The sequence below is a fragment of the Ochlerotatus camptorhynchus genome, unplaced genomic scaffold, assembly GCF_037179485.1.
Source record: "Ochlerotatus camptorhynchus isolate MF236.1 unplaced genomic scaffold, CSIRO-AGI_Acam_v1.1 ptg000078l, whole genome shotgun sequence".
Taxonomy (NCBI): Eukaryota; Metazoa; Arthropoda; class Insecta; order Diptera; family Culicidae; genus Ochlerotatus; species Ochlerotatus camptorhynchus.
Window position 1 is genome coordinate 1,236,831 of NW_027040568.1, and position 19,094 is coordinate 1,255,924.

A 19,094-nucleotide genomic window follows, 5' to 3' on the forward strand; every position below is an offset into this window, starting at 1 on the left:
CTTGACTAGCCTATTGGTCCCAAGCAAACGATTAACGTACCCCATTCTAGTCGAAATTCTAGTACTACGCAATGTTTGTTTTGATTCGCTATGAAAGTTTGACAGATAAAATGAGGGGTTAGTGGATTTTCCTATGTTTCGAGGGGTGAATCTATTAGCTTGGGACCGAATAGAGTACCAGAACTGAGCCAAAAAGTTGAGCACGTTATTTCGGGACCTTCTAGTCTTATGGCGGTAAGCTCCAACTCGGATTAACTTTTAATACCGTCCCTGTTTGTATGATCTGAAAAATGTTTGCTCAGAATTATGTTGATTAACTCTGATGTCGACATCAAACCAGCCGGACATTCTTGATCGGGATTTAATCCGAGGATAATACCGGTTGGAGCTTACCACCATTAGAGTTACCTCTATGGTTCAACCGAGGGGCACGCAATACAAACTTTGGTTTCAAATGAAGAAAGAATGTTGTGTTTGATTCGTCTATGAACAATAATGGCAACGCCACCACAGGTTCCATCAAGACGATCATTTCTATAAATGAAATAATTTGCGTCCTTTTTAACCTTGTGGTCAGGTTTAGAAAACGTTTCAGTTATAACGGCAATATGCACGTTAGGGGCTGTTCATTAACTACGTAGACAGTTTTTTGGGATTCTTGACCCCTCTCCCCCTGCGTAGACAATTGTCCATACAAATTTTTTTAAATTTGTATGGGCCGTGGACCGTGGGCCCCCATTATAAACAGCCCCTTATGAACTCTCAAAAAGTTAAATAGCTCGTCTTCATTGTCTTTAAGAGATCGAGCATTCAAATTTAAAATATTTAATGATTTAAAATCCATTACTGAATTTCAAAGTCATGACAATATTGTTTGCAAATTTTACTCCAGTTTTAATAGCATCAAACATGGAGTTAGATTTAAGCATATCTGTAATCATGTCAATTAATGATTTCTGTAAAAATTTCATTTAAGGAGCAGTAATGCTTTCTAAGTCAAAATTTTCAAAATTTCCGTTAGAATTACGTTGGCTAGTATTTTTATTTCTACCCGCTGCTCCATTAACTCACTGAACATTGTTAGCAGCGAGGGGAATAGGTATAGATGAAAAATTTAAACAGGGGTGATATTTGTACCCACGGATACGAATGTAGAATTCAAGCATAACTTTTCAAAAGGACGTAAGTCGCAAAAATAAATAAATCGATATTTTGCATCTAATCGAATATTTTTTTTTTATCTAGTTCGTTTATTTGGGAGGCTCAATCGCGTTAGCTTTACGGAGCCGATAATTCATTGTTCACTGTGTGTAACAAAATTCACTTAATTCTATGTCTAGTAGGAGTTGGGCCGATTACTCGCGGCTTACTCGAGGTTAGAAGGGTACATTTTCGAAGGATAGGATCAGGGGAGGAGCTTGGGGTAAGGTTTCGTTGTCTCATCAGAGCGTTGTCGCCAGTATGAACGGTAGTGCTGTTCTAGCTTCGTCCGGAGTTCGACCGGCTATGGTGGGTGACCAGTGGGCGACGATGAGACTCATCGAGACGGGGGGACAAGACAAACAAAAACTAATAAAGAGAGACAAAAGACAAAAGGAATTAAATTCTTATACTAGACATTTGAAGAAAAACATAAACGGACTGCATATAGCAGAGATCACGGGTTGCCAACACGTCTCTGATAGGAACATAGGGTTGTCTTCCTTGGGCCTCGAGGGTATTCAAAAGTCGCTCTCTGGCGGCGTCATTATCCGTACATTGCCAAACTGCGTGTTCGATGTCATCGTAACCGTTTCCACACCGACAGATGTTGCTGTCCACGAGGTTTATTCTATTGAGATGAGCATCTAGCGAGTAGTGGTTGGACATAAGTCTACTCATCACGCGAATGAAGTCACGACTTAAGCCCAAGCCTTTAAACCACGCTCTCGAAGAAACATTAGGAATAATTGAATGTAACCACCGTCCAAGATTTCCAGTGTCCCAATCGGTTTGCCAACTCGAAAAGGTACTCTGACGCACTAAATGGTAAAATTCATCGTGTGAAATTTGCCTGTCATACAATTCGCCTTCCTGCGCGCCCACCTTTGCGAGAGAGTCCGCCTTCTCATTGCCTGGGATTGAGCAATGTGAGGGGACCCATACAAAGGTAATCATATATGATCTTTCGACCAGCACACACATCTGCTCCCTTACCTTTGAAAGGAAATAAGATGAGTGCCTACCTTGTTTCATCGACCGAATAGCCTCAATCGAACTGAGACTATCCGAGAAGATGAAGTAATGGTCTGTGGGCATATTGGAAATCATCCCCAATGCGAAGTTGATTGCTGCCAGCTCAGCAACAAAAACGGAACAAGGTTCCTGAAGTTTGCGGAAGGCGCTAGAGTTTTCATTGAAGACACCGAAGCCAGTGGATCCATTGAGACGGGACCCGTCTGTAAAATATCTTTTCATGCAATTGACTTGTTGGTACTTTTCAGTAAAAATACGTGGGATAATAATAGGTCGAAGTTGATCGGGAATCCCATGAGTTGCTTGTTTCATGGTCAGATCATATTCAATTGAGGAACTGCGATTGGTGAAGTGAACACGGTCTGGAGTATAACAAGGAAGACACATATCTGATGATATGTAGTGGTGGTAGATTCTCATAAATCGAGATTGTGTGTTCAACCCAAGAATTTCTTCAAAATTAGCAATTATAAGTGTGTTCGTCACTCCGCATTTGATTAGTATTCTGAGAGAGAGCTCCCAGAGACGGTTCTGGAGGGGTGTTACTCCTGCCAGAACCTCGAGACTCATGTTATGCGTTGAGTGCATACAGCCTAGAGCAATACGCAGACAACGATATTGAATTCGTTCCAATTTTATTAGGTGACTTTTTCTTGCCGAGAGAAAGCAGAAAGAGCCGTACTCTAGAACAAAGAGAATAGTTGTTTTATAAAGCGTTATGAGGTCTCCCGGATGAGCACCCCACCATGTGCCGCAAATTGAACGGAGAAAGTTGATCCTCTGCTGACATTTTTGCTTCAAATACGTAATATGGGCATTCCAAGTGCACTTTGAATCAAACCAGACCCCAAGGTACTTGAAAGACAATGATTGAGTAATGTTTCTGCCCAAAAGATTAAGATGCATTTGGGCTGGGTACCGCTTTCGAGTAAACACTACCAGTTCAGTTTTCTGCGGCGAGAATTCGATCCCTAGATTCATAGCCCAAGAAGACAAGTTATCTAAGGAATTTTGCAATGGTCCTTGCAAGTCCACGGCATGTGGACCTCTTACGGAAACCACACCGTCATCTGCAAGTTGTCTTAGCGTGCATTGTTCTGCCAAACAGTTGTCGATATCTTTGACATAAAAGTTATAAAGAAGAGGGCTGAGACATGTTAATCGAATATAAAATACATGCTTTTCCTACGAGTTAATGAAAAACAAGTTTTGAAATTGTAATGCATTATGGAAAATATATTTAATGAACGCCCTATGTGACCTTCTTTCAATGTTTTTAAAATGGTGTTGATACACCTTTTTATTGTCAACATGACTTAACTGTTAAAATTTAATGATAACACAAAAACTGCAGATACGCGCACAGTGAAGCGTCGTATGTGAAAAAACAAAGCAACCACTAATCCATACCAATAACCATACCAATCTGACCAGCGCTTTATTAATACGAAAAACACAAAACGTATAACATCTGACAGCAGATAATGCGGTGACCCTCTCATCTCCGCTTTTAACATCGATTATTTCACAACTCTGGGTAGTTATATTAATAAAAAAACCAACCGACAATTCCTCAATGCTTTTCGAGCTGCCGACGTATCTTCACTGCAAAACAAAAACCGGTGTATCTGATTTGACGTATGTGAAAACCCTTCTGTCAAATAGACGAATCATGCAGGGTGTATGTAACAATCAAGGTGTGATACCGAAGAATCAATCAGGGTGTATGTGAGTAGTACACAAGTAAAAGGTGTATGATTTTGTTTTATCAAAAGGCTTGTCCGTGTTTGCAAAACTCGACATTTTTCACAATTCTCTTAAACGCTATCCCTTTATCCAACTAATAGCACAAACAGATTTAAAAAAAAATGGCATTAACTTTTAAATAGCATTCAATAATCTCATATAGACATTGTTATCCAATGTTTCTAATTTCTTATCCAATGTTACATACGTCCTTTTGGAAAGTTATGCTTGAATTTGTTCCTCGTTTACAACAGAGGAATTTATACCTGGTCGGAAACGTGGGGTGTTTCCTACCTGTCACTTAGAACGAGATTGTAGGATCGCTTTGTGAGTCTTACATTCCTAAAAATTGGATTTGTGGTTTTCACCACAGTTTGAACATTTAAATTTCTTAGGATCTTCCTTCACAGGACAGTCGTCCTTTACGTGAGAGGAATCACCACAATTCATGCATTTAGCTGGCATGTAGCAATTTTTAGTTCCGTGACCCCATCCCTGGCACTTACGGCACTGAGTGAGGTTTTGGAAATTTCCTACAGTCTTCCTGAAGTGTTCCCACTTCACTCGAACATGGAGCATAAGGCTAGCTTTTTCCAGGGCCTTAAGGTTGTTTAGTTCACTAAACATGAAGTGAACTAAATGAAAATCATTAGAAATCCCGTTGCGCGAATCGCCAGGACGGGATTTCATTTTCATTTTAATTACTTGGAGTGGCAAAACTCCACGTAATTTTGCCAGTTATCTTTGATCTGATCCAGGGATTCACCACTGGGCAGTTCTTTCATGACAACCTTGAACACACGTTCAGTTTTGGTGTCGTAAGTAAATAAAATTATGCTGTTTCTCAGTAAGATACTTCAAGGTCTCAGCCAATACACGGCATTCACCCCGACGGCCAATTTGAATTGAAAACTTAAGTTTCACGAAGTTCAAAAGTTCCGTGCGAAGAGCGTGGAAATCGAATTGGGGGGAATCTTTTCCTTCTTGGCATTAAACCGGGAAAGTTTACTAGATTTTATCCTGGATGATGGATCATTCTCATCATCCGTGAGCAAATCAAATTGATTACTCAAATTAATTTCATCAGAAGGGGGATCAAGAGTTTGCCCCTTTCTTTTGCGTTTAGGCGCCATGGCGGCAGTACAACTTTTATCCTAATCGATTTCCAAGCAGATTACTATAAGAATCTGAAGGATCGAAGAGGAATTCTCCAAATCGATATCCAAGAAGGATTACCTCGGGTAGGGTCCAAACAAGGATCGAAGAGGAATAAGAGTTGAAAAAGGTAGAAATTTTACAGGTTGAGCACTGAAAAGTGCTGTTTAAATTTGTTGTAGCTTTAGGTAGTAGTACACACTTTCATCAGCAAGAGAGCACGATGCGGACTGGTTTCACCGGCCATGTTGAGCCATGCTGAGCCAATATGGTCTAGTTGTTGCACTACCAGGAAAAAAAAATCACTTCAAAGGATTCTGAACAAAGTTCTGAAGTTGATTTTGAAGTTGCCTCCCTGGTACAGTACTTCCGAGGTACATAGAATTTCAAATGTTGTGAATTTAGAACAAATGTCCAACAAAATAATTAATATTTTCAGGCAAAAATCGTTGCAATCCTGAATTGCAACGGTTAATTCCCTTTATACTAAGATAAGATTTAGTTTTAGTTTTTAGTTTTAAGATGTCAATTGTTATACTGACATGCAGATTTAGAAAACCTGTTTAAAATACTGAATTGCCTAGGCAGGAACAATATAAAAACATTGATATATATATCATAACCACTAGCGTGCGCAGGAATCTTGTTAAGTAGGGGCATTTTTTTTCTTTGGTGCATTTAATCTGGGGATGGGGAGTACTCCAAAGTACGTCGTAGATGGAGCTGTCCTCTTCCCACTTTTTCATTTCTTTTTTAATTAAGCTAATTTTACTCATTTTTTGCTCCGGTGGTGGTTCATCTTCTTCAATGCAAACTGCTTTCAGACAGCCAATGGAAATTGGCAATTTAATCCCATCGACGATGTCGATGATGATCGGTTCGTCAAATGGTTGCGATAGTAGGGCTTTATCCGAAATTATACATTTGCTGGAATGTTGTTGCCTTGGTGGTTGAATTCAGCTGAAGTCACGTCAGATAGTTGTGATAGCATCGACAAATCGAGATGATTGACCAATAAGAATCGCATTATCCTTTCCCATGCACACTGCGTCGACAAGTACAAGGTTCAAACAGTGCACATAGCAGTGAACAAACAGTATATTGCTCCTGATCAATCCAATCTTGATCAATCCAATCTTGATCAGTGATATTGAGTGCTTGGCACTGATGAAGTCTGCAAGTAGTAGACGAAATACGCGTATCTGTCAAAAGATAAACAATTAATCACACTCAAAGCTGTTCATTTACATTTTCAGAGTAGGATTCTTTGACGATTTTTGAGTAAAACGCTGTCCAGACTGGAGAGTTATAACATGTTATAACGGTTGTCAAATAATTGCAACACAGAAACCACCATCAAGATAGCGCTGAAACATGTTATAACTCTGTAGTCTGAACGTACTATAAGATAACAATCGACCACGGTTCAATGGTGAACTAATACCCACTTTTCAATTAGGGAATCCAAAAGCTTTTTTAGAACTCTATGAGCTCTTTTGAAATTCTTCTCAGAAGTCCTCTGGAATTATTTTTAGAACTTTCATTGACTTTTACTCAGAACACCTTAGTACTGAAATTCCCTTAGAGTTTTAGAAGATTATCCAGAAATTATTCCCGGAATGAGCTAGACATTACCGGTACTCTCTTGGAATTTTCCTCAAAATCCCTTTGGAATTTCACTCAAAATTTAATTTTCTCGGTATTCTTTTCCGAATTATCTTGGAACTATAACAGGATTCACTAGAAATTATTCGCAGAATTTTCTTTGAATACTTCCCAGAAATTTTTTGGGACTGTCCTCAGAATTCAATATTCTTGAAGATCTTCTCGGATTTTTTAGAACTCTCCTAAAAGCTCTTTTGAAATTCTTCTCAGAAGTCCACTGGAATTATATTTAGAACTCTATATGATTTTTTCTCAGAACACCTTGTAACTGAATGCGCTAGAAATTTTCCTCGGAATTCGCTTGAAATTTTGCTTAAAATCCCTTTGAAATTTCACTCAAAATTTGATTTTCTCGGTATTCTTTTCAAAATTATCTTGGAACTATCTGCAGGATGTACTAGAAATTATCCGCAGAATTTTCTTTGAATTCTCTCCAGAAATATTTTGGAACTGTCCTAGGAATTCAGTATCATTGAGGTTCTTCTCGGAATATTTTAATTTTTTTTCTCAGGGTGCCTTGGAACTGAAATTCCCCTTAATTTTTAAAAGAATTTTCTCTGTATTCTCCAGAAATTCTCCCCAAAATGAGCTTGAAATTATCCTCGGAATTTCCTTGAAAATTTCCCCAACATTCCTTTAGAAATTCATTCAAAATTTGATTCTCTCGGTATTCTTTTCGAAATTATCTTGGAACTATCTGCAGGATTTACTAGAAGTTATTCGCATAATTTTCATGGAATCATCCCCAGAAATCATTTCTTTTGGAACTTGTCTTCAGAATTCAATACCCTTGAGGTTCTTCTCGGAAGTCAAGTTTAAGTTGTCCGTTCCTTCACCAAAACGTTGTAGTTTTTTTCTACCAGAAATGTTCTATAAAGCTTGCCCCTCCATTCACCAGAACTGTGCAATGTTTTCATCAGGAATTTTCAGCAGATTATTGCAAATATTGCACCAGAAATTTCCAATACAAGTTGCCCGTGAAAATTTCAAGTGACCAGAACGATGTTCCACCGTTAATGTTCAATAAAAATTGTTCTCCAATCTTCTGATTGGTGCAGATATCCTTTTTCCATTTTCCACCAGACATTTTCAATATAGCTTGCTTCTCCTATCATCAGAATGTTGCAGGTTTGCCACCAAATAGCGCTTGCCCCTATTTTCAGATTTTTCAGGATAAATTTTCAGTAAAGCAGCTTCCCTCCAATCATCAGAATGGTGCAAATTTTACACCAGAAATTATTATTAAAGTTTGTTCCTCTATTGAGCAAAAGGATGCAAATTTGAGACCAAACATTTTCCGAAAAGCTTGCCCATCCGTCCACCAGAACGGTGCAGATTTTCCTCCAGTAGTTTTCAATATGGCTTAATTTAAATAAAGCTTGTGCCTTCATTTACCAGACCAGTGCAAGTTTTCCACCAGAAATTTTCCGTTCATTTCATTTATCAAAGCGATACAAATTTTACACCAGAAATTTTCAATAAAGCATGTTCCTCCATTCACCAGAACGGTGCACCAAAAATTGTCGGTGAAGTTTGTTTCACCTGCACCTTTGTGGTGCAATTTTCAGGCTTTGCCTCTTCATGCACCAGAATGGTGCAAATTTTCCACCATAAATTTTCAATAAAGCGTGCATTCATCAGAATGATGCACATTTTGCACCAGAAACATGAATAAACCTTGCTTCTACATTCACCACAGTGTTGCGAACGATCCACCAGAAATTTTCAGTTAAATGTGCACCCCCAAATGTTTTGCGTGATTCAATTTTCCACCAGAATTATTCATGATATTTTTCCACCAGAATTATTCAATAAAAAGCTTTTTCTACAATTTACCACCACGAAGGTGAATTTTTCCAACCATAAATTTACCCTCTTCTTTTAACCCTCCATGAATCAATTTGAAAAAACAAATTACACCAGAATTTTTTTGTATGCAGCACAGTAGTGCGATTTTTTTACCAAAAAATTTCATTGAAGTTTGTCCATTCATGCACCTTTGTGGTGCAATTTTCAGGCACCATCTCAAAGGAATTGACGCAATAAAAGGTGATCGCGCACGGTAGGACCCGATTTTCTACGTTGTGTGATTATTAATTGAAACAAACCGATTTATTGGCCGTCCTGCCATGGCGGAGGCATTAAACTATATTCATATCAGGGATAGCACATGACCGAGAAACAATAACGAATAGTTACAGTATACAACATAATTAAGTAGTGACATCTATCGGTTGGTACAGTAAATTGTATATGCTAAGGGTAGAGGTAGTAGTTGTCGCCTGCACGAACAAAAGGTTTTCAGTGCCCTTATAGTATGAAATGAAGTTATATACCTTCAAATTAAGTTATCAAGAAATCAAGTTATTTTATATCATAATTTAGAAATGTGGGAATAAACATCTTATATAAAAGGAGGGGCAATTGCCCCCACCTTGCCCCACCCTGTGCACGCCAGTGATCATAACAATTAAGGGTGGTAAGTTACTGGACCTAGCTGGAGCACCTAGGTTAAAATAAAATGTTATTTATTTTGAATTTGGAACAAATAAAGAGTTAAAAAAAAACCAAAAGTTGACACCATTGAGAAGCCTTTCTTATTAGCAAAACGAACCGCTTATAATCGAAAGGAGATGAATTTAGTTAAAGTTATCGGCACATTTAAAATATTCAAAAAAAACTCTAAAACAATGCTAACTCAATTAACTGATCAACACGGAATGATGTCATCAGAAAAGACTCATCGAAACTGGATTGACTAGATGTAATCGAGCAGTGAATAAAATATGTGCCCCTCCTAGTGAATTCAGTGAAAAGTTTAATGTTATTTGAAAATACTGTAAGCTAAGCTGTCCAATTACTGATACTAATAACTACAATGCATTGGAGGAACTTATAAAACCTATAGATGACATTGAAGAAGATTTAGTTCATGATGATATTGTAACAGAAGAATGATCGACAAATTCGTTGAAAATTTGATTTAATTGTGATCGTTATACTACTCTATATTATGTTTTCTATTTATAGTTAATTTGTTAAAACAAATAAACATATTTAAAAAAAAAATGGTGTGGTTGTGTACAAGACACGACCGCAGGGTTGACGTAGACTACATTAAGCTGTGTAGTGAAATTCTCGTGCATTTTTTCTAGATATTGAGCACAGGATCGTTTCTTGTTGTGTTTGTCGTATTAGATGCTAGATAAAAACTTCTTTTATCGATATGTGTGCTGAAAATACCTGGGCCGAGTGGATTCAAGGAGAAAGTCGACGAAGAGAATCTTGTCAGTGTTACTTAGGACCTAATGCAATGTTCAGCTTGAATTGTTTCGCTTAGCTGTAAACAGAAAATCGATGAAGAGAACATTACAAGTAGGCCCTTTTGAACGCTCACTGTCGAATTTCAGAACCTAGCACTGAAAATAAACTCGATGGTACCTCTATTTATGCAAAGAGATAAGCATTGCAAGTCCCTCCTACTTGAAGAATTATGCAAAAAAAAAAAAACTGGGGTTGTATAAACCGTTCTATAGCATAATTTTCCAAGTAGGAGGGACTTTCATAGCTAATCTAAAAGCATAAATAGAGGTACCGTCTGATAATTTATCACATTTATCCTTTTTATCACCACAGAAATACCCCGTTCCCGTTTTCTTATGCAAAATAATGAATGTGCGTTCAAAATTTCTCTAAAAACTTGTGTAAAGATTCCTATTCGACTTAAGCGCCACTAACGGCGACTTCCCCACTTAAAACCCCTCTTTGACAACATGATGGCGCTGGCGTTACATAACTTACACTAGACACTAAGTGCTGGTAGCGCCAAGTGGTAATTTTCAGCAGATAATTTATCGATACTAGCGCCAAATTGGTCGAAAATGATAAATTTATAGAGGAAATCAGGAGATGCTAGCGCTCTATTTCTTTCTTCCCCTCATGTACCAATATTACCTACCTGAGAACAAATGGGAACATGGCCAGATTTTCAATAGGAAGAAGGAAAAAAGCGAGAAAACGTAAGAAAGTAAGCAGTCAGAAAGGATTATGCCATTTGGAAACAGCCAATTTATACTGGACGGAACTGGTAAGTAGGATAAGAATTGTAAAAGGTGTGTGCTTGCATGATTTACCTATTTTAAAATTACCTATAAGCCACATGAGAACCTCATTTCCTTCAATTACTACTCCATTGCAGCACACACCTAATAATGATCACTAACATTCATATAGTTTCAGCATTATCGACATTTATAATCAAAAGGTGAGTTATAAAGTATAATTACCATGCATTGATATAAGTTAATGTACCAGAACCTGGACGGACACGAGCCTACCCAGGGGAGGACCCGGATACGACCACCCATGTGTGTCTAGAGTATCGCACGAGCTAATGAGTGCAACGGGAAGGACAGTAGGTGTATAGACTAGGGGGTTAGTCCCTAGATAAGCCAACTTAGCAGTTGGCACAGCCTATACACTGAACAATTACAATTACAATCATTCAGGCAAGGAGCGCTTGCGCCATCGACGTGACACCGCTACCAGCAGCCAATGATCTCGACGGGAACGACGCGTTCGAGGTGCACAACTCGAACTCTGCGCGCTTGACAGGAACCGCCTTCCTACTGCTGCTACTGCTGCTACTGATGTTGCTACTACTGTTGTTGTTACCTGCTTACCCGCCGTCCGAAGTGAAAATGAGTTGAGGCACATTGGCAGCAGGGGAGCCAAAAGCAAATCTGTATTTTTGCTTATAAACATCTTTTCATCTGTATTTCTTCTTCGAAAAATCTGTATCAATATCTGTATAGTTTTAATATTGCGTATTTCACTCCAAAATGAGCAAAGACGTGTTGGAAGTGCGGTATCGGTCATAAAAGTGTGCTTTTGAATCAAATCGTGTTAGTACTAGCGCTAATTCCTTGTTCAGACTGGAGAGTTATAACATGTTATAACGGTTGTCAAATAATTGCAACACAGAAACCACCATCAAGATAGCGCTAGATAGTACTATAATAGTACGTTCAGACTACAGAGTTATAACATGTTATAGCGCTATCTTGATGGTGGTTTCTGTGTTGCAATTATTTGACAACCGTTATAACAACAATCAATACGAAACTAACGATTTTAAATTGGCTCACCACTTTAGTAGCCTATTGGTCCCAAGCAAACGATTAACGTACCCTATTCTAGTTGAAATTCTATTACTACACTATGTTTGTTTTGATTCGCTATGAAAGTTTGACAGATAACATCAGGGGTGTGTGGATTCATGCAGAACATGCAGGGGTGAGTGAAATAGCTTGGGACTGCTTGGGACCGTTGTTCTGGTACTGAGTGAGCCAAAAATAATAATGATTTTCTTCGGGACCCAGTGGTCTTAGAGTTACCTCTATGGTTATAACATGTTATAACTCTCCAGTCTGGACAGCGTTTAAGCTTCAACTTGGATTTATTTTTAATACCGTTCCTGTTTGGAAAATCTGGCAAATGTTTGCTTAAGATTGTATTAGTTAATAGCACCGTCGATACCAAATCAACCCAACATTCGTTATCGGGATTTAAACCGAGGATAATATCAGTTGGTGCTTACTGCCATAAGATCATTCTAGTATTAGTAATCCAAAAAAACAACATACATATATGCGATTTGTAACGTAGGTAATTGGGCTGTTTAACTTCGAAAAATATACCGATTTGTATACATCATCTGATAGAGCTTCGTTTTCTGACCACAACGATATTTTTATCGATCGCTTAGACATTCATCTCGAATTTTAAATCAAGATTTAAATTTTTGATCGTTGACACTCGATCCCTTATAAAGTCCCACCAAGGAGCGCTAAGATGGTGATTTTTGCTAATGCAATCGTACTTATTTAAAATAGTTCAAGTGGACCAAAATTGATGAAATTTTGGATTTAGGTTCCATTTTAATGCAGATAACGAATATGTATTAACCTCAATACCCCTAAACAGCCCAATTGCATGTACGTACAGTGCTGTCATGCACTTGTGTGTGCCCGATTACTTCACCCCGGTAATCCAGTTCATTGAGTTCTACACTCTCGAGGCAAGGTTACGGTAAAATGAAAGTTACACTTACGCAACAATTTAGCTGAATAAGAGACATACCTCAAAATATCTGTATATACTTTTACCCAATCAAAAAATCTGTATATCTGTATATACAGATTCTTGGTTTAAAAACTGCTAAAAATTCTGTATAAATACAGATTATTCTGTATTTTTGGCATCCCTGATTAGCAGCGCTGTTTTATAACTTTTTCTGATTCAAGCAGCACGATGTGCAACCAAATTATACTTGATTATGAGGACTGGGTTTCCAGTCCAAAATTATAACATTTTTTTTTCAATTTAGATGCAACAGATATTTCTCTTCTGAATGAGTAATTTAGAGACTGAAATAATTTCAAAATGTTTCTAATCACCGTAAATTCTTGAAAAAAAAAATACCCTGGGCATTGGCATAACCTTGAGGATTGCTTAACTGCAACCAGGTCCCAGGGCTTGTCTGTATCTTTACATTTTGAAAGATGCACACTAGTGATGCCAGTTGTGATGTAGCGGACCAAAGTTTGTTTTGATTTAACTACTAGCCAAAATTAAATAATTATGTAGTTTATAATTATAGTATAAAATATGAATTGTTTCTTTTAAATAATTGAGTCTAATAGTTACAAAAATATAAAAAATTAATTTTCATTATTTGGCTCAAAACTTTTGGAATGCTACATCACACAGATACTACCTTTGAATTTGGCTTGATCGAGTGGCGATTTTGTTTTCTCTTTTCTTTTATTTAGATCAATACGATGCAGTTTTGAAGAAAACAACGATATCAACTATATTCCTTCTCGGATGAAGACAGCGAAGATGATTTCCTTATGAGCGAATTTGAAGACGACGAGAGCGCAAACAAAACGACTGTTCTACCGCAAATCACTCTTTACTACTACTATTCAATATTACTTCCTCGATTTCTCGTAAAATAGTCAGTCATTTATCGGTTTCATTTATTAGCATTCCGTGGAGTTTTTGCTTTTATTTGTACCACCTTTGGTGCCTTTTAAGTTTTTGATGATTAGATTTGCCAGATTGGGTAGAGGTTTCAAAGTTTACGCATGTCTATAAGCCTAACAGTAAACAGGGTGCCTTCCATTCATTTTGGCTGAGGGAATTTTTTGTGAGATGGTGGAGTGGTGGGATATTATGATGATGTATGTTGTGCGTAAGTGGCGGAGGGAAGTGTGGGGTCTGTGTTTGGCGCATCTTGTTATTCCACAGTTATGTCCATAGTTGAATGGAAGGCACCCTGATAGCAAATATAATAAATGTTACTAATAATACTTAATTAATTAATTTTTTTTTGTTCTATTGTCTTTCTCTCTTTATATCGGTGCATGATGAGATACACTGAACAAGGTGAAGATAAAATAATACTTAAATGTAAGTATCACATAATCTTGCAGAATTGATCCGACGCCTACGAATATAATGGAGATAGTTAGATAAAAACACGAAGGATCCACGATCAGATTCAAAATGGAAGTGATGCGGTATAATCGAGGAGCTGTACTAGTGAGATTGATAGCAAGAGATGGACACTGTTTATTTTCATCGATAGTGAACCAACTTCATCATACAGAGGTGCATTCGGAGCAACATTATGAGATGGTTTGGCAGCTCAGACGGGAAGTTGTGACTCACATCCGGAGTCACATTCAACCTGATATCCTATCTTATGGATCCTGAAATACGCACTCCTGGTAATACATTGGAAGAGAAAACTCAACTGTTCTTGCAAAGGCTCGAAACCTCAGCAGAATGGGGCGGTGAGGAAACGATTTCAGCGGTATCCATAATCTATGGAAGGAGAGTCGACGTGTACAACGAAAATGGACCAATTATAAAATTTTACGAGAATGGAACAGTCAATGGAGTTATACGCCTTGCATACCGGATTACTGCTCATACTAGAGAAAGTTGCAGCAGGAATCACTACGATAGTATTATCCAAAATCTACAATTACGAAATAATAGATCCCAAGAGGTAACAGAACAGACACCCAATGAACGAGGTTATCAGGCCCCGAACAGCGAAATCGAAATATGGCAGCATAACCCAAGGATTGATGCATCACAAATAAGTAACAGGTCATACGAACATACGACAATTAATACGACCATACGACAATTAACCCAAACCAAAAATACAGAATAGCAACATGGAACGTCAGAGGATGCTCAAATGACAGGAAACGAGACGAATTAGACATTGCTCTTAACGAACAACAGATCACATTAGCCGCTATACAAGAGTCGCGTATGCCTGGATGCACGTTCGAGACACGACATTATGTGTGGTACAATGTTAATGATGACGATAGAATTCGCCAACGAGAAGGAGGAGGGACTGCTATTGTCGTTCATAAATCTATACATAAGCCGAATAAATTCAAAAAGATAAGTTCGAACTCGTGCTCGTATCTTAGTGACTTCGCTGGAGAAAATATTATATTTATATCCACTTATGCTAGACCGGTGACCAAGGAGGATAATGGAGAATTTTCTGTGTTGATTAGATATGTTTTAGGTCTTTCAAACCACCTACAAAACAGAATCGCAATGCTCGGCGATTTCAATGCCCACCTAGGAATAGAAGACCTAACGGATAGCGATAAACGCTACATAGGACACAACCTACTACATCGGCAGTCAAATGTAAACGGACTGGAATTGAAGAATCTAATTCATTGCCTCAAACTCAAGGATTACCTCACATTCGCCAAGTCAAAATCCGTCAGAGTTACATGGAGCAACCGGAAGAGTGAATCTCAAATCGACCATATACTACTAAGCGTAATGTCCTTTTTATGCAATCCTGATATCAAAGCGTTCCTGCATCCAGCATCAATCAGCGATCATAAAATGGTGATAGGAATAATTAAACGCAAAAGAAATACAGAAAGTGTAACAATTTCACAAGAAGGTCCAGCCATTTATCCAACGAAGCGGGCTAAACTAGATCTAGGACTACTATATAATGACGAAACCATAAAGGAAAGATACCAGGTAACATTAGATAGAAACCTAGCTCGCATCCCTGGTAATGCCAGCATAAGTGAAAAATGGGAAAAGATAGCTACGGCTATGACTACAGCAGCACAATCTCACTTGAGTTGTCCCACATCTCCTATGACTCCAAGGCGTGAGAAAGCTTATAAACGGTACGATCAAATTCATCACAAACTTATTTTGGATCGGTCGAACCCAGTTTTGAAGAAAAGCTGCGCGGAAGCCAGACGCGATAAAGCAAATGCTTTTAAACAACATTTCGAAGACAAAATCAACAGGTTTCTTGAAGAAACAGAACATGATAATGGATTAGATAAAATGGTGAAAACATTCAGGTTTATCAAAGCACACAGAAGGAATAATGGAAGCAAGCGTGGGAAATTTATCCATATTAGAGACTGGGAGATGAGGCTACGAGAACAAGGAGTGGGGACAGATATTCAGCTAACTGATGAAACAGACGAGCGCTCTCCGGGACCAGACTCTACAAAGGACGAGGTGATAAGAATAATAATAGAAATGCGTAACAATTCCGCACCTGGCCTGGATGGAATAGCAGCTGAATTGCTGAAACACGGATCTGAATCAATTAGTGGAACTACTAGTCGACGTTTTTCGGAGCAACGAACTCCCGGTGTCATGGGCAACAACAATACAGATACCAATCCCAAAAATACCCAGCCCACAATCGACAAATGACTACAGGCGAATTACATTATGCTCAGTAGCATATAAACTGTATGCAAAAATATTGCTGAACAGACTAAAACAGCAACTTCCGCAGATTCCCGATTACCAGATGGCCTTCATGCGAAAAAGAAGCGCTACGGACCAGATTTTTGTTCTTCGACGGATACTGGATGAAAAATGGCGTAAAGGCAAACCCGTCATTATAGTATCTGTGGACCTTCGGCAAGCATTTGATAAAATCGATGTGTCAAAGCTTTCCCCAATATTGCGCGAAATGGGCGTGTCCGAATCATTGGTTAACAGGATTCTTAAGGCGTGTTTGAGTGAAGAGACATCCTTGCAGTGGTATGGCCAACGCACGCAAATAACACGAAAGAAAAGAGGAATCAAACAAGGTTGCCCCATCAGCCCAATCTTGTTTGTTATCATGTTGCATCCAAGGTTGCAAAGACTCATTTTAGCTAAAACAATGTTTTTCTAAATTATGAAATACAGTACCAGCAGTCTAACCCGGAAACAGACAACATCAGATCGAATAAAGAAAGCATACAAAGCCTTCCATACACTATGCGGTTTTTTGCGGCAACACCCAGTAAGATGGCCTGTGGTAAAGAAACTGTATCACGCTTTGATAACGCCGGTAGTGACGTATTCAATGGAAGTGGCAACGGTACTCAAAAGTAATAGGAACTCCCTCCGTAGAATGGAGAGCACGATGTTGTCTACACTAAAAAGATTGAGCAGGAGTAATGCAGGGTCTCGTGAAGGAGAAGAATCTGAAAACATGGAACAGTAACAGCAGCAACAACCACAAGAACAACAATTAGTCAATGTAGAGACTTCACCGAACAATGAACAGTCTGATTCACAGTATATAGCTGTACGGGAGTTGGAAGGAAGAACCATAAACAATAAAATCAGGGTTTCTCGTCTAAACTTTTATGGACACGTCGTTAGAAGCGCACCTCAGGGGATTATCAGGAAAGCCCTAGAGTATAGGATCCCGGAGAAGAAAAAAGTTGGAAGACCCTGCTTCACTTGGAAAACCAGCGCAAGGCATGATGTAGAAAGAAGCGGTCGATCGGTGGATTATTGGCAAGAGGTGGCTAATAACAGAAGTGAGTTCAAATCAGCCACGACAAGATTGTTCACTGAAATGGTGGAATCAGAATACGAAGACTCGGAAGTTACTCTCAGCGATTCAAGTAGCGATGAGCAACTGAACATCCTGGATTTCAGAGGTTTCTCTGAAGACGAGGATGATGGTTTCCAAGGATTCGACTAACTATGTGATGGTAAAATCTACTAACAACTTCCCATACTTTTCACCAACCTCGATCATTATTAACAGGTAAATATTCATTTTATTAAATTACTATATTATACTGTCATTACTGTTAACACTATCATTGCAACTAATTCAATTAGGCATATTCAATTGACCTGCATCGGGTTATTATTTTGCATGTAATGATATGGGAAAAGGGGGGACTCACGATTCAGCATGGAGAGTGTATGGGAGCCGTTCTAGGGGTTGGTTGGGGCATGTGGTTCATTTAAGACATTATAGTCTGACGTGAGAACCATGTTCCACTCAAGTTCTGGAATTTGGCCTTGAGACTTGAGATCTGGCCCCTTCTGTCTCGCAAAATCAAAATCAAAAATCAAAATCAAATCACCGTAAATTCCTGGAAAAAAAAAATAAAATTCTCACGTATCACCAAATAATGTGTAGCGAGCAGATGACGGTAATTAGACTGCAATTCAGTGTCAACATTTCAAAGGAGCGTAATTGTATTTGTAAACAATGGCTTTAGCCATCGACTTCTCGCGAATAAAAGCATACTCATGAAGATTAATTACACCATCAGGTAGAAAAATGTTTCCTTTACCAGGTAGCATTGTTAATTTGAAGGGATGGGCTTTTATTTGCGAGAAATCGATAGCTCAAGCCATTGTTTACAAATACAATTACGCCCCTTTGAAATGTTGGCACTGAATTATCGTTTGTTGTGAAACATTCAATTGTTTTTGTTGTTCCTACATATATCGTTGATTAATTTTCGGTAGGTAAATTAAAATAATCAAAAACTAACCATAACATATCTTCTCCCGTTGGGGTAGACTTTAAGGTGTCCTATGAAAATCTCCAATAGCGCGGATCGTCGCCTACGAGTGTTAGAATTGTGTTTTATATGGAGTTTTTACGCCTATTTGAGTAAGTATAACAAGCTCTAACTTCTTTTCCCCAGAGTTGGTAATACAAGAGTTACGCAGACTGAAACCAAAATTCTACCTATCGAACTATCAAACTGTCTACCTATCGAGCATAGTAGACAAATTGACTCTGTTGCGTGAGAAGTATTGTTATCGAAACTAGAGGAACCTTCCACAACCCGGTTGAAGTAAGCCGAGGTGTAAACAAAAACAAAGGTAAAAAAAAATCCCATTGATCGACATCAGACATCAGTGTCTCTTCTATTATCAACTCTGCTTAT